Genomic DNA, 16,063 nt, shown 5'->3' on the forward strand with positions numbered 1-16,063 from the left:
AGGGCCTGGGGAAGATGCTCTTTCAAAGAGTCAGTGCAGACTCGATGGGCCAAATGGCCTCCTTCTGCACTGTAGGGAATCTATGACTCAATGTTCAAGACAGAAATTGATTGATTTCTGTACGCCAATGACATCAAGGGAAATGATGCGTTGTGAAATTCAATCTTCTTTATTCCAAAAATATTGAAATACAACACAGCATGGACTCAGAACTGGAGGCAACTAGTTACACAGGTCCCCCGTGGTAAGACTGAGAGCCGCGAAAGCCCGCACTACCAATGACTGTACTTACACATGTTCATACCCACTAAAGACATCATTCTTTTCACACTTCCCCACTCTCCAATGGTGGGGAAAAATGGTATCGAGGTTAATGATTAGCCATGATCTCTTTGAATGGTGGAGTATTCTTAATGGACCGAATGGCCTATTCCTGCTCCTATTTCCTATGCTCCTACTACTGCACACAAGTATGCTGACAACACCCAATCTGGGAGCAGTCAGAGGTTTATATTGCCTCTGATTTTCAACTGGGCTCATAGGGAAAAACATTGGGCAATAGCCCAGTGCCACCAAGACAAATATTAATAGAATGTCACCCAAGAACCGGGCATAGCTCAATTAAATCAGTCAGCTATTTGCACTTAGAATCATAGAATCCCTACAGTGCAGAAAGAGGCCAGTCAGCTCATCGAGCCTGCACCAATAACAATCCTACCCAGGCTCTATCCCCATAACCCCATGTAATTACTCTGCTAACGAGCAGGTTAAATAGTGGAGTTATGGGGATAGGGCCCGGGCGGGATTGTTGTCATTGCAGGCTCGATGAGCTGAATGGCATTCTTCTGCATTGTAGGGATTCTATGAAAATGATTCTTTGATTTGATTCTAATCCCCCTGACACTAGGGTCAATTTAGCATGGCCAATCCACCCACCCTGCACATTTTTGGAGTGTGGGAGGAAACTGGAGCATCTGGAGGAAACCCACACAGACACGAGGAGAACGTGCAAACTCCACACAATCACCCAAGGCCGGAATTGAACCTGGGTCCCTGGTGCTGTGAGGCAGCAGTGCTAACCACTGTGCCGTCCCTTATTATCATTATTTGCTTGGTAGTCCTATTTGGAACTGTGTCATGCTGGAGGTTTGACAAGTGCTGGTAGAGTCAACACTGTCGCTCCAACAGCACCGAGTTCCACACTCACTTCATCCAGGCCCTAGCACAAACCACACTCATGGATTTTGATGGTTCCACTGGATTTGCCAACTCTGTGCCTTATGGGGAGTCAGGCAGGTGAAAGTATAAATGGAAGAGCAGTTTCCAGATTGCTGGATAACGTCTCTCTCAGAAGCTGACACTGAAATATGAAACAACTTTAAAGTAAAAGTTTATTTATTAGTGTGACAAGTAGGCTTACATTCACACTGCAATGAAGTTACTGCGAAAATCCCCCATTTGCCACACTCTGGCACCTGTTTGGGTACACTGAGGGAGAATTTAGCATGGCCATTGCACCTAACCAGCACATCTTTCGGACTGTTGGAGGAAACTGGAACACCCGGAGGAAACCCACGCAGACATGAGAAGAATGTGCAAACTCCACACAGACAGTGACCCAAGGCCAGAATCAAACTGGGGTCCCTAGTGCTGTCTCTGTCAGTTGGTTCATTGATGAATAAATTGAACGGTGTGCACCATGAGATATCTATCCGGCCCAGCAAAGATCTGGCCCAATACTGATGTCCGACACCATTCATGTTCAACAGATGCAGAAAGCCAAGCAAACAGAAAGTCTTTTTAAACTCACCTTCAAGGTTCAAATACACTATCTCCTTAGAGTAGAGAAGGTTAAGGGGAGATTAATGAAGAACTTTGATACAGCAAATCTGGAGAAACTGTGGTGGTAACAAGAGAGCACTGTGTCAAAGTGATTGGAATGGGAAGTGAAACCCAGAAACATTTTTTACACCACTGATTGTCACATTCTGAGATCCAAATCCTGAAAAAGTGGTGCATGCAGGTTCAATAATAACTTTCAAAAGGGAATTTTATAAAAAGAAAATGCTGGCTGTGGGAAAAGAGCAGAGCGGGACTAAATGGATGATGCTATTAAAGAGCCAGCATGGGGAACGATGGGCCAAATAGCCTCACACGGAGCTGTAACATTCTACGATTCTATGTAATTGTTTGAATTCCTCCTTCATTAAAAGCAAAATGCCCTCCATGCTACAGAGTATTTGATTAAATTGTTGTTAAACTATCTCAAGAGACGGTAGCTTCCAGCCTGATATCCCTCCATTGTTAAAAGAGTTAAACATCTTCACAAAATATGACAACAAAGACGACACAGAGTACAGGAATGAGATAGAGAATCTGGTGAACTGGTGCAACAACAATAATCTCTCCCTCAATGGCAACAAAATGAAGGAGATTGTCATCGACTTCAGGAAGCGTAAAGGAGAACATGCCCCTGTCTACATCAATGGGGACGAAGTAGAAATGGTCGAGAGCTTCATGTTTTTAGATGTCCAGTTCACCAACAACCTGTCCTGGTCCCCCCATGCCGACACTATAGTTAAGAAAGCTCACCAACGCCTCTACTTTCTCAGAAGACTAAGGAAATTTGGCATGTCAGCTATGGCATTCACCAACTTTTATAGGTGCACCATAGAAAGCATTCTTTCTGGTTGTATCACAGCTTGGTATGGCTCCTGCTCTGCCCAAGACCGCAAGAAACTACAAAAGGTCGTGAGTGCAGCCCAATCCATCACGCCAACCAGCCTCCCATCTATTGACTCTGCCTACATTTCCTGCTGCCTCGGCAAAGCAGCCAGCATAATTAAGCACCCCACGCACCCCGGACATTCTCTCTTCCAACTTCCTCTGTCGGAAAAAAATACAAAAGTCTGAGGTCATGTACTAACCGACTCAAGAACAGCTTCTTCCCTGCTGCCATCAGACTTTTGAATGGACCTACCTCACATTAAGTTGATCTTTCTCTGCACCCTAGCTATGACTTTAACGCTACATTCTGCACCCTCTGGTTTCCTTCTCTGTGAACAGTATGCTTCGTCTGTGTAGCGCACAAGAAACAATACTTTTCACTGTATGCTAATATATGTGACAATAATAAATCAAATCAATCTGTCGCAAAAGTTAGAGTCATAGAGGTTTTGAGCATGGAAACAGGCCCTATGGCCCAACTTGTCCATGCCACCCTTTTTTAAAATCCCTAAACTCGTCCCATTTGCCCGCATTCGGCTCATATCCCTCTATACCCATCTTACCCATGTAACTGTCTAAATGCTTTTTAAAAGACAAAATTGTACCTGCCTCTACTACTACCTCTGGCAGCTTGTTCCAGACACTCACCACCCTCTGTGAGAAAAAATTGCCCCTCTGGACCCTTTTGTATCTCTCCCCTCTCACCTTAAACCTATGCCCTCTAGTTTTAGGCTCCCCTACCTTTGGGAAAAGATAGTAACTATCTAGCTGATCTGTGCCCCTCATTATTTTATAGACCTCTATAAAGATCACCCCTCAGCCTCCTACGCTCCAGAGAAAAAAGTCCCAGTCTATCCAGCCTCTCCTTATAACTCAAACCATCAAGTCCCGGGAGCATCCTAGTAAATCTCTTCTGCACTCTTCCTAGTTTAGCCTTTTAAGTTGTAGCCTTTTAAAGGGAGAAACATATTTAAACACAAACAGTTGACTCAGCTGGGTTGAAAAAAGTTCGGAAACACATTTCCTTGCAGAGATGAAAAAGAAAATAACTGGAGTTTCTTCTCAGTCAGAAGCTCGATCTCGTGCTTCATCTTTGGAAGGTAGTTCTGCTTTGTTCTCATTTCTTGTTCCCAAATATTTTAGTTTCAAAACACAGATTTCAAAACATGGTTGCTTTTTACATTCTCTTAAACTGTACGTTTCAGGAATTACTTTTGTCACGTCTCAAAATATTTGTCACCTTTCCTGTTTAATTCTCAAACACCTCATCAGGTCACAGGAAATGCTAACCTCTGCCCAAACGCTGGTAGAGTCAACACTGTCGCTCCAACAGCACCGAGTTCCACACTCACTTCATCCAGGCCCTAGCACAAACCACACTCATGGATTTTGATGGTTCCACTGGATTTGCCAACTCTGTGCCTTATGGGGAGTCAGGCAGGTGAAAGTATAAATGGAAGAGCAGTTTCCAGATTGCTGGATAACGTCTCTCTCAGAAGCTGACACTGAAATATGAAACAACTTTAAAGTAAAAGTTTATTTATTAGTGTGACAAGTAGGCTTACATTCACACTGCAATGAAGTTACTGCGAAAATCCCCCATTTGCCACACTCTGGCACCTGTTTGGGTACACTGAGGGAGAATTTAGCATGGCCATTGCACCTAACCAGCACATCTTTCGGACTGTTGGAGGAAACTGGAACACCCGGAGGAAACCCACGCAGACATGAGAAGAATGTGCAAACTCCACACAGACAGTGACCCAAGGCCAGAATCAAACTGGGGTCCCTAGTGCTGTCTCTGTCAGTTGGTTCATTGATGAATAAATTGAACGGTGTGCACCATGAGATATCTATCCGGCCCAGCAAAGATCTGGCCCAATACTGATGTCCGACACCATTCATGTTCAACAGATGCAGAAAGCCAAGCAAACAGAAAGTCTTTTTAAACTCACCTTCAAGGTTCAAATACACTATCTCCTTAGAGTAGAGAAGATTACGGGGAGATTAATGAAGAACTTTGATACAGCAAATCTGGAGAAACTGTGGTGGTAACAAGAGAGCACTGTGTCAAAGTGATTGGAATGGGAAGTGAAACCCAGAAACATTTTTTACACCACTGATTGTCACATTCTGAGATCCAAATCCTGAAAAAGTGGTGCATGCATGCAGAAAAGAGCAGAGCAGGACTAAATGGATGATGCTATTAAAGAGCCAGCATGGGGAACAGCGCTAATCACTGTGCCACCGTGCCACCCCTTATAATCACTATTTGCTTGGTTGTCCTATTTGGAACTGTGTCATGATGGAGGTTTGACAAGTGCCAATCCACCTAACCAGCCCAACTTTTGGATGTGAAAGGGAACCGGAGCACCTGGAGGAAAGCCACGCCGACATGGGGAGAACATGCAAACTCCAGACAGACAGTGACCCAATGCTGTAATCAAACCGGGGTCCCTAGCGCTGTGAGGCTTTACTCACCGGGCAGGGAGGGGGGTCCCCAATATCGGCCTCAGTTGTCTTGGGGTCAGCTCTCGATGCTGTAAGAGTCAGCTCACCGTGGCATGAGAGTCTAGGGTGGGGATGTCTGGTGCCAGGGCAGGTGTTGGCACTAGTGAGTATGATGTACTGAGAGCCATGCAGCCCAGCCAAATGGGCAGGATGGATGAGACCCTCAAAGACAATCCAAATCAGTGCCCACTCAGTGGGGCAGTTGGTTCACCTGAAGATTAGAGATCCTGTAGGCCCAAATATGGAGGGGTGACACCCAAGTCAAGCTCTCTGAATTCTCCAGCCTCACCAAGCAGGGTGCCCATTAGCACTGCTTCTCCCCCAGGGAAAGAGCAGCTCGAATCCTGAGCTTCATGCAGCTGAGACAATTGGCCCTCAGGGGTTAATCCTCAGCTCCCCACAGTCTCAAAGACAAGGCTGGGATTCAGCTTCGGGTATCACAGCTGTCAGCTTGGTGGTGACATGAGAATAAGTGGCAACGGGGGGGTGGCATTTCCCAGGCTTCCCAATGGCTGGAAGTCAGGCTCCTTCAGTCCATCCGCTCTCGCCGCCACCCTTATTGAAAGGTGGACCTCACAATCCAGATGTCCACAGCCAATGCGATGACTCAACACATCTCTGTCCTGAAAGAATCCCCGATGCACCCGGGTTTGAGAGAGGGGACTGAAGGCCGGATGCAAGTCTCAGTGGGTGAGGGGATATACAAGGGGCAGCCTTGTTCTGGAAATGGGAGGACACAGGAGCTGTGAGCGTTCAATCACTAGCAGCGATGCTCTCGGGCTGGCTGTTCCCAGGTTAGGATGGTCAATGGGTTGGAGGATGTTAATGATCACTTTCTGCAGCACCAACCTGTCTCTCTCTCATCCCTCACCAGATGCTGATCAAATTCACAATGGTGGCAGCACCTGTCAATCTTATTGATCGCATCGCTGGACGAGGACAGATTCCAGCAGCAACGCACAGCGGCATTCAGGAGAGAGCATCCAGATCCAGACCAGCGGGCCACAGGCCAGGATCGGGGTTGGAGGTCACACTAGCCTTGCAGGGAGCACAAAGGCACTGAAGTCACCCCAGGATATACCAGACTCGCCTATCCTTCATGGAGCTCTCAGACACCATGTGCCAACAAAGACTCGGGCTGAAGGAGGAGACAGTGCAGCACCTGTACCATGTTCTGGTGGACTTATCGCCACGTGGCGCTGGAGGACACCCGCTCCCTGTGGCCAACAAGGTCACGACGGTCCTAAACTTCTTGGCCATTGGGGCCTTCCGGGATTCCACCGGGACCTCTGTGAAATCTCTCAGGCGTCTGCCCGTAAGTCCATCCATGAAGCCACTGTGTGCATGGGTGGGTGAATGTGTCACTTTGATCAGGACCAGGCCAGGACGAGAGGTCAATGGGGTTCAGGCAGAAACCGTGTCTGTCACAGATGCAGGGGGAGGTAGACTGCATCAATGTGGTTCTCCGTGCCCCACGGCACCAGGGTGTCCCCTTGATAAACCAGAAAGGATTCTACTCCCTTAATATCCAGCTGGTGTGCGACCAGCAGATGTGGGTCATGCTTGTGTATGCCCGTTTCCCAGGGAGCTTGCATGACAGACAAATCCTCGGCCAGTACCAGATCCCTGGGCTTTTCAAGGGACACCACAGGCTTCAGGGATGGCTCCAAGAGGTCAAGGGTTAACCCCTCAGGTTGTGGCTGATGGTGCCAGTGCAGAGGCCCCAGATCGCTGTGGAGACCCAGTACAATGAGGCTCATGATGCAACTCACTCTGTCATTGAGCAGTGCATCAGCCTGTTAAAGATGTGTTTCCACTGCCTTGACAGGTCTGGTGGAGCCCTGCAGTACAGCCCCCAGAGGATCTCCCGCATTGTTGATGTCTGCTGGGCCCTCCACAACCTCGTTCTGCAGCAGGGTGAAGAGCTTCCAGGTGATGACCTGGAGGAGTTCCACGTGTCCTTGGATGAGGAGGACATGCAGGAGGGTGCCAGGGATGAGCCGGCTGAGGAGGCTGAGGACGGAGGCCAGACGGGGACGAGGTTGCACATAGGCAGAAGGGGAGGAGGCCCTCATGGCCTCTTGGTTCCTGGAGGAGAACTTGTTCGATGGACAACAGGGTGCCCCCAATCATCCCCCCAATCACCTCCCACACCCCCAGGATTCGCACCTGTTGTTGTGCTGAAACTGACAGCCAAGTTCTGGGGAGATTTCGCCCACTATGTTTCATCTCAGCCGGGGTTTTCCAGGCAACTCGTCACATGCTTTGCGGCGGTGGGCATGACAACCCCACCACTGACTGGCAGTGAGATCTTCGGGTCCTGCCGTTGCCAACGAGGTTTCCCGCTGAATGCACACCTTGCCACCGGGAGATCCATGGTAGGGTACACTGTCAGCAGGACTAGAGAATCCGACCGGAACATTCGGGCTCCCATCGTGAATTTTAGTCTTATTTTATTTAATCTTCACCATTATTTTTTGTGGAAATTATAATAAAGTTGTTTTTCTTACTCACTTTCATTCACAGCCGTATCAGTTCCTGGTGTAGTCTTCATTTCATTAGATACATAAAGGTTTAAAGTTAATTATTTTTCATAATATATACTTTGCACCTTTTTGGATTTGATTTAAAAATTCAGAGGTCAAACATTCAGAAGTTGCACGTTTCTTTAGACAGCACTGGGCTTTTAACTCTTTTTAATTAATTTCTAACATGACGGCATTGATTGCCAAACCCATAACTGCCCCATTGAGGGGCTCAGTGGGGTTGTTAGGTGGGGTTGCTAAATGTGGTCGCTTGGTAGGGTTGCCACCTCTGATTTTAGATCTTCCTGGAGGATTGATCATGTGGTAGTTGATCACATGACATTTAATCATGTGATACCACTCGTGATGCTCAATCACATGGTGTTGGATCACATGGCAGTTGTCCAAATGTTACTCAATTTGCTTCAGTTGAGTATCTTAGTGGTTCTGAAACTAGAGTCCGCAAACTAAACTAAATTTGGATCGGAGCCATTTCCTCCCACAATCCAAAGAAGCACAGGTTAGGTCAACTGCTAAATTGCCCCTCCATGTCGGGGGATTAGCTGGGTAAGTACATGGGATTACAGGGATAGGGTCTGGGTGGAATTGTTGTCAGTGTGGGCACGATGGGCTGAATTCCTCTGCATTGTAGGGATTCTATGAACTATAATTGCCCCCGTCCCTGCACCCACCACATTAAGCTTTGTCCCTCTGCTACAGTCAGGTCGAGAAAGCAAAGAGTGAAAGTTGGTCTTTGTCACAGTAACATTGGATATCATTTGGATCGGAGCCATTTCAATACTGTGGCAGCAGTGGAAATCTGATTGGAGGGATTCAAATAAAGAGTTCCAGGAGAGCTGGGCACGGATTAGGGAGGTGACAACACATATAAAACTCACTATATAGCGGTGACGATAATGTGCATTAAACTCACTGTGTGGGGTTACAGGGATAGGAGGGGGAGAGGGCATGGGCGTGGGTAAGATACTCCGTCAGACAGTCGGTGCAGTCTCGATGGGCCGAATTACATTTTCTTCACTCGAGGGATTCTATGATGAACACATTCTGGGAGAAGGGAAGTTGGAGATGGCAGTTTGCAAGGACGGTGTATATTGGGTTATTTTGTAGAGAGGGGTGATGACCATATGTTGTTTATGTGGTCTGCTATTGAGACTAATAATAAACCACGAGGTGAGTGGTTGTAAACTAACTGGAACAGTTTATTAACATGTCTTAATCCTAGCACCGACAGAATAAGTCTGACCAGGCAAGTTCCACCCCAGGGTGGAGCTTGAGTTCCGGGCCACCTGACCCATTCTTTTAAAGGGACAAGCCCCCAACGTACATAACATCACAGAGCCATAGAACCCCTACAATGCAGAAGGAGGCCATTCAGACTGTCAAGTCTCCACTCCAAAATAGCATCTTACCCAGGCCCACTCCCACTGCTATCCCCGTAATCCTGAGTATTTATTATGGCTTATCCACCCAACAGGCACATCTTTGGACAACAGGTTTGAATGAGAGAGGGACAACACTTAGGAGAGAGAATTACTGTTAGCAATGTCAGCTCACAGAGGTGGTCAGCAGTTTAGTGGGAATTGGGTCAATGGGGTAGGCGGTGGGTCTCTACTTCCCAGTTTGTGTTTCTGCGCTTACCCAATCTGTGCTGAAACTGGGGGGATGGTTGAGATCATGGGGAAGGGCAAAATTCAGGGGAGTGGAGAGGGAAAGAGAGGTAACCAAGGGAGAGGAATTCAACAGCAGGTGAGCAATTCACAGAGAAAAACCCAGAGGTGGAAAGAAATTTGATTCCACTAGTAACTAATGACAAATTATTGAAATTACATTGAGAATTAATAGTAACCAAGGGGATGGAGGAAGGAGATTTCCCTCATGACCAAGTGTAATACATTAGCTCATAGTCTATATATAGCTGGTAGGAATAATGTCCAATGTCTTACTTGTGACTAACAGTAATCCTATAACATCCTGATATTCACGCTGAAATCATAACCCTGATACCTCCCCACTGCATGGACAAGCTACAATCAGGGAGCCCTGATGATGCCACTGAGCTAATTCAATCTCTCCTTCGGAACCTCCTTGGATTCTGCTCTGGGCTCAGGTTCTGTGTAAATGTTATTCCTCCAAACTGGGAGTGTCAGTCAGAGCTGCTCTGTACTTTAAGGAAGGCTAATTACAACAATATTAGGCAGGAATTGAAGAATGTAGATTGGGGGCAGATGCTTGAGGGAAAATCAACATCTGGCATGTGGGAGGCTTTCAAGTGTTAGTTGATAGAGATTCAGGACTGGCACATTCCTGTAAGGGTGAAGGATAAGTATGGCAAGTTTTGGGAACCTTGGATAACGAGAGATATTGTGAGCCGAGTCAAAGAGAAAAAGGAAGCATTTGTCAAGGCTAGGAGGCTGGGAACACACGAAGCAAGTGTGGAATACAAGGAAAGTAGGAAGAAACTTAAGCAAAGAGTAAGAAGGGCTAAAAGGGGTCACGAAAAAGCATTGGCCAGCAGGATTAAGGAAAATCCCAAGGCTTTTTATACATATATAAAGAGTAAGAGGGTAGCCAGGGAAAGGGTTGGCCCACTCAAGGACAAGGGAGGGAATCAATGCGTGGAGCCAGAGGAAATGGGCGAGGTATTAAATGAGTACTTTGCGTCAATATTCACCAAAGAGAAGGACTTGGTGGATGATGAATCTGGGAAAGGGTGTGTAGATAGTTTGAGTCATGTTGAGATCAAAAAGGAGGAGCTATTGGTGTTCTTGAGAAACATTAAGGTAGACAAGTCCCCAGGGCCGGATGGGATTTACCCCAGAATACTGAGAGAGGCAAGGGAGGAAATTGCTGGGGCCTTGAGAGAAATCTTTGTATCCTCACTGGCTACAGGGGAGGTCCCAGAGGATTGGAGAATAGCCAATGTTGTTCCATTATTTAAGAAGGATAGCAAGAATAATCCAGGTAATTACAGGCCGCTGAACCTGACATCAGTGGTAGGGAAATTATTGGAGAGGATTCTTTGAGACAGGATTTACTCCCACTTGGAAATAACTGGACGTCTTAGCGAGAGGCAACATGGTTCTGTGAAGGGGAGGTCATGCTCACTAACTTGGTCGAGTTTTTTGAGGAAGTGACAAGATGATTGATGAGGGTAGGACAGTGGATGTTGTCTACATGGACTTCAGTAAGGCCTTTGACAAGGTCCCTCATGGCAGACTGGTACAGAAGGTGAAGTCGCATGGGATCAGAGGCGAGCTGGCAAGGAGGATACAGAACTGGCTCGATCATAGAAGACAGAGGGTAGCAGTGGAAGGGTGCGTTTCTGAATGGAGGGCTGTGACAAGTGGCATACCTCAGGGATCAGTGCTGGGAACTTTGCTGTTTGTAATATATATATAAATGATTTGAAGGAAAATATAACTGGTTTGATTAGTAAGTTTGCGGACGACACAAAGGTTGGTGGATTTGCGGATAGCGATGAGGACCATCAGAGGATACAGCAGGATATAAATCGGTTGGAGAACTTGGGCGGAGAGATGGCAGATGGAGTTTAATCCAGACAAATACATTTTGGAAGGTCTAATACAGACAGGAAATATACAGTAAGTGGCAGAACCCTTAAGAGTATTGATAGGCAGAGGGATCTGGGTGTACAGGTACACAGGAAACTGAAAGTAGCAACACAGGTAGAGAAGGTAGTCAAGAAGGCATCCGGCATGCTTGCCTTCATCGGCTGGAGCATTGAGTTTAAAAATTAGCAAATCATGTTGCAGCTTTATAGAACCTTAGTTAGGCCACACTTGGAATATAGTGTTCAATTCTGGTCACCACACTACCAGAAGAATGTGCAGGCTTTGGAGAGGGTACAGAAAAGATTTACCAGGATGTTCCCTGGTATGGAGGGCATTAGCTATGAGGAGAGGTTGGAGAAACTTGGTTTGTTCTCACTGGAACGACGGAGGTTGAGGGGCGACCTGATAGAAGTCTACAAGATTATGAGGGGCATGGACAGAGTGGATAGTCAGAAGCTTTTTCCCAGGGTGGAAGAGTCAATTACTAGGGGGCATAAGTTTAAGGTACGAGGGGCAAGGTTTAAAGGAGATGTGCAAGGCAAGTTTTTTACACAGAGGGTGGTGGGTGCTTGGAACTCGCTGCCAGGGGAAGTAGTGGAAGCAGATATGATAGTGACTTTTAAGGGCCGTCTTAACAAATACATGAATAGGATGGCAATAGAAGGATATTTTCCCCGGAAGGGTAGGGGGTTTTAGTTAAGTCAGGCAGCATGGTCGGTGCAGGCTTGGAGGGCCGAAGGGCCTGTTCCTGTGCTGTAATTTTCTTTGTTCTTTTTGTTCTTTGAACATCACACATCAACACCAGCCAGTAGAAACCAATCAGAACCAGCCTAAGAATCGCTCATTATTTGGGGAACTTCTCACATCATGCTAAACTCTGCTTAACACCAACATTTCCAAACCATTCACTGCTCTCAGGCTCAATAAAGGAGAGTTTCCATAAATGTATTGAAAAATTTAGCTCTGGAGGAGGTCATTAGGCCAGTGCTGTCTCTGCCTTCTATACTCATATTTCCTCCACATCTTTGCATATTCCATTTAATCCTTGCTTTTTAAATGTTTTTTTTAGTCTATGCTTCAATTTCCACGTGATGAAGGTCCCTTGGTCGAATAGCTGACAGTTCCACCTCTCGTCTCCATTCTTCCAATCAGAATCTTCAGTCTCCTGTCCTCCATTTGCCCACCAGTAAGAAGTTGTTCACTATTTGGTCCTCTTTCACAGTTAGATCCCCAGGTTTGACCCGAAGGAAGTCTGCCGTTCTTACTTGGTCTGGTATACGTGTGGCTTCAGACCCACGGCAACTGCCCTCTGAAGTGGCCAACCAAGCTATTTTGTTTCATCGAATGATCACAGGAAATAAAATACGACAGTGTATCGACACCGTGTGGACCGCAGCAATTCAAGGCAGTGGCTCAAGATCACTTCTCAAGGGCAATTAGAGATGGGCAATAAATGCTGGCCTAACCGGTCACGCTACATCTCAGGAACAAATAAAACACAGCTTCCATTCACTGCTGTCACTCTCAGCTCTGTGGATAATGCCGGTGCCCTCAACCCACCTCATTGTTCCCCTCACCTTGCCCTGCCTGAGTCCCAAATTCCTCACCTCCATTCCCATCACTCGCATGTTCCCCGATTCCCCCATTTTCCTGAGTAGCCATCCCCCACTCTCCACTTCTCTCCCGAAGCCTCTATTCCCTGTCTCCCCATTTTCCCCTTCTCTGACACCAGCCCGATTCCTAAGCCATTTCCTGCCTCCAATTCCAGATCCTTTACCCCTCTCCTGACTGTTCACCAGCCGATCGCAACTCTGAGGCCATGGTTCCCTGGGCAGGGGGCAGTGTTGTTGTAGAACAGGGTGAGAGGCACTGCCGTGAGAAATTAAAAGCATTGACATCCCTCACTGTTTGAGGCAGCATTCAGGAGAGAAATCACATGTTTCGGGAACATCCTGCCAAAACTCCCAGACCTTATGTGAACTGAGTTACAAGAATTACACTCTCATGCAGAGCCGAGAGGCTGCCACATTGTTGGAGGTGTCCTTTTTCAGATAAGATGCAAATCTGATGCCCTCTTAGATGGATATAACTGACCCCATGGCTCTAAGTAGAGCAGGGGAATTATCCCTGAAGTTCTGACCTATTTATTTATTCCTCAATCAACATTGCTAAAACATATCCAGTCATTATCACATTGCAATTCCTGGGAGCTTTCTGTGCACAGATTGGTAACCACATTTACCATTGCCATGACGATGTGCCGGGTGTGATGTGGAATATTAATCTTTAATTTCAACAGCTGGTCAGGACTTTTGCCAAAGACACTAACTTTAGAATGGCTGCACAGGTCACCTGACCCTACAAATGGGGCCAAGTCTAAAAAGCTCCATGTGGATTTGTCAGGAGCGATGGCTCATAGGAAGGTCCTCTGATGAACTTCACAACTGCCATTGTCTAAAACTATCTACAAAACATAAGGACCATTAGACTTTCTGATGCCAGAAACTACCTGGAACAATGAAGGACTAACAAAACTCATTTGTACAAGGAGGGTGGAAAGGACCCCTAAGTGTTTTGATAGCATCTTGATAACTTTGACAATGGGAGATCAAAGCTCCTTCATCAACATGGATCGCCCTCCACTTTATGCCAATTATAGCTATCACATGACCAAAACCCCACCTGCAAAACATTCTGATGAGAAGCGTGTCTGTTGGTTACTGAAACAGGCCAGAAAGAATGGACCATTGACACCAACTCTCTCCCTGATGTTCAAACCATAGAACAGTGGCACAGTGGTTAGCGCTGTTGCCTCACAGCTCCAGGGGCCTGGGTTCGATTCCCGGCTTGTAGAGTTTGCACATTCTCCCCGTGACTGCGTGGGTTTCCTCCGGGTGCTCCAGTTTGCTCCCACAGTCCAAAGATGTGCAGGTTAGGTTGATCAGCCATGGTAGATTGTCCCTTAGTGTCCCAGGATGTGCAGGTTAAAGGGATTAGTGGGGTAAATTTATAGGATTATGGGAATAGCGCTTGGGTGGGATTGTGGTCGGTGCAGACTCGATGGGTCAAATGGCCTCCTTCTGCACTGTGGGGATTCTATGGTTCTATTAAATGTTATAGTGCAGAAAGAGGCCATTCAGTCCATTGTGTCTGCACTAGCCAAAGAGAATGGGAAACTAATCATTTTAATCCCACTTCCCAGTTTGTATCCTTGGAGGTTGCAGCGCTTCAGACACAGATCTAGGGACCTTTTAAATGAGTTAAACACTTCAACCTCAACTTCCAACTCCACAGTGAATCCCAGACACCCACCACCCTCTGGGTGAAAATGTTTTTCCTCATGTTCCCTTCTATCAATCACCTTAATCACTGGTTTTATTTACTATGCTCCTTGCATTTACACATACATTTTAGCAAATTCCTGTGCTGTACACTTTTTAACCTGTACTGCCCCTGTCTTTAATCGCTCACTAATTCTCCATCTCCTGTTCCTTGCTCTGAAGCATAACCTCCCTGCTTTAGTATTCAATTCCCCTCACAATAAACAATACCATTCTATTAGCTTTCCTAATTACTTGCTGTACCTGAACACTAGCCGTTTGAGATCCATGCACCCGGACTCCCAGGGATATGGGGAAAAGGCAGGAGAAGGTACTAAGGTGCTAGTTTGGAGAGCCAGTGCCCACACAATGGGCCAAATGGCCTCCTTCTGGCTGTAACAACACTGTGATTCTGTGATGTATCACCAGGTTAGTGAATGGCTTGGAGGAGATGATGATGGTGTTCCCTGGTTTGATTTGCCGACAATGTAGCAATCAGTTTATCTCTTAGATTCGAAACCTGCAAACCCAGTTCGGCAGCAAAAGTTTTTCAGTTTCTATTTAAAACGAACAAAGGTTGGAATTGGACTTGCAAACAACGAGCAAATTCCAGAATGTGACTGAGCCTTTTCCAGGAAGTTGGACGGTGCCCAGGAGGAGCTGCCGGTAACTCTGTCTGGGCGAAGGGTTCAGGGTATCACACTAATGCCAACTCTGCGGATACTCAGACCTACCTTGTCGCCGCCTCCTGTGGTGTAGTGCCTCTTAACCCGAGTGTGGAGTTAACACAAGCGCCCAGACTACATGAATGCCCCCACAGAAAAAAAAACACAACTTCCTCCTGTCGATCTCATGTGACTGGGAAATTCCAAACTCTGCGATGCTGCCCCGCAGCGAATATGCAAACTGGTCAAACGTGTGTGCAGGGAATGTCTGCTGTACATTCTACATAGACTCTGTACACAGCCCGTTGGAATCACACAAATCCACAGGGAATAAACATTTCTATTGCTCGCAGCTGTCCTGGTGCTGGCAAAGTGAAAATAAATTCTGGTAACTCGCTGAGGGGGCTTCCTGATCACTTATTAGCAAGCTGCACTGTGCTACAGAGCATTACTGGTCTACAAAATCCCTGATAGGTTGTTAACCTGGTCAACAGGCAGAAACGAGGCCCAACCAGTCCATGCTGGTATAAACACTGCACTTCAGCCTCACTCCCATCCTTCCTCATTCTAACTCTACCCTCAGTAGCCTTCTCTCTCAGATGCTTGTCTAACTTCCCCTTACCCACCTCTACATGACTGGTTCAAACGCTCCCTATGGCAGCAAGTTGGGTAAAGAAGTTTCCTCTGAATTCCCTATTTGATGTCTTGATGACTTCAGGTGA

At 46.7% G+C, this 16,063-nt stretch overlaps 1 protein-coding gene across 3 annotated transcripts in view; it reads right to left on the minus strand.

Moving 5' to 3' along the window:
* The window catches only part of LOC144479486 (procathepsin L-like), a 37,660-nt gene extending 22,097 nt beyond the window's left edge, over positions 1 to 15,563 (minus strand). For all 3 annotated transcript variants that reach the window (XM_078198210.1, XM_078198211.1, XM_078198209.1), the window contains exon 1: positions 15,411 to 15,563. The gene's annotated coding sequence lies outside the window, so the exon portion shown is untranslated. The remainder of the gene's footprint in view (positions 1 to 15,410) is intronic.
* Between the last annotated feature and the right edge of the window lie 500 nt (positions 15,564 to 16,063).

The sequence above is a fragment of the Mustelus asterias genome, chromosome 26, assembly GCF_964213995.1.
Source record: "Mustelus asterias chromosome 26, sMusAst1.hap1.1, whole genome shotgun sequence".
NCBI lineage: Eukaryota > Metazoa > Chordata > Chondrichthyes > Carcharhiniformes > Triakidae > Mustelus > Mustelus asterias.